Source organism: Herpailurus yagouaroundi, unplaced genomic scaffold (assembly GCF_014898765.1).
Source record: "Herpailurus yagouaroundi ecotype Mexico unplaced genomic scaffold, PumYag 29, whole genome shotgun sequence".
In the NCBI taxonomy this organism is placed as follows: Eukaryota; Metazoa; Chordata; class Mammalia; order Carnivora; family Felidae; genus Herpailurus; species Herpailurus yagouaroundi.
The window spans coordinates 25,833,773-25,835,000 of NW_024412377.1; positions in this window are offsets into that span (position 1 = coordinate 25,833,773).

The window sequence follows — 1,228 nt, forward strand, 5'->3', positions numbered from 1 at the left end:
CTCTCTCTCTCTCTCTCTCTCTCTCTCTCTCTCTCTCTCTCTTAAAGTTTATTTTTTGAGAAAGTGCACAAATGGTGGGGAGGGTGAGAGAGGAGAGAGAAAATCCCAAGTAGGCTCCAGGCTGTCCACACAGAGCCCAATGTGGGGATCTCATGAACTGTGAGATCAAGACCTGAGCCAAAATCAAGGTGCTCCTCCCCGCCTTTTTTGTAACTTTATGAATGTTTTGCAGTCTAATTATTCCTTGGTATACTTAACTGTATTGCCTACTGGACTCCTTTGAGTACTTTAAACTTATACTTTTGTTTAGAAAGCATCTCCCCCCCCCCCCTTTTTTTTTTAAATATTTATTTTTGAGAGACCAGGGGAAGGGCAGGGAGAGAGAGGGAGACAGAGGATCTGAAGCGGGCTCCTCGCTGATAGCAGTGAGCCCAATATGGGGCACAAACTCAAGAATGGCAAGATCATGATCTGAGCCAAAGTCAGATGCTTAACTGACTGAGCTAACCAGGTGCCCCTCTTTTTTCCTTCTTGATTAGTGCTTTTGCTTTGTTTTGTATTGAGATCTCATTGTGTAGATTTCTGTCGAGGGGAACTTAAACAGTGATAGGAAGATCATGGAAGACTACTCATGACTCTTCTTGTTCCGCCTAATTGACTGTAAATTTGCTCTTTAGTAAAACATCATCCAGTCAAGGAGGAATCAATAGTACTTGGAATTTATGCAGTTAATCACTGACTGCAGTTTTGTAGCATGGCTCAAAGGGGAGTTAAGGGATTAAAAAATGGGTTTAAGGGGCACCTGGGTGGCTCAGTTGATTGAGCGTCTGACTCTTGATTTTGGCTCAGGTTGTGATTCCAGGGTTCTGGGATCAAGCCCCACCTCAGGCTCCACACTAAGTGTGGAGTCTGCTTGAGATTCTCTCTTCCTCTGTCCCTCTCCCCAGCTCACATGCTCTCTCTTAAAAAAAATCATATGGAATTATTTACTGTGTAACAGTTCATCCGAGACAGCCCATCTTAGTAGAAGATCTTGCTACACAGGACTTTTCTCCAACTCGCTTTGCCTAAGTCGTTTACAGAGTTCAGACTGTGCCAGACCTGGTTTTACAGCCATTTCAGCCCTAGATTAACAATGGCCTATTGTTTCTAAGTAAAGGGATACACAACTCTTTCTCATTTCACTCTTGGGCTCTTGATTGAATTTAAATAGTTTATCTTTTTGGGT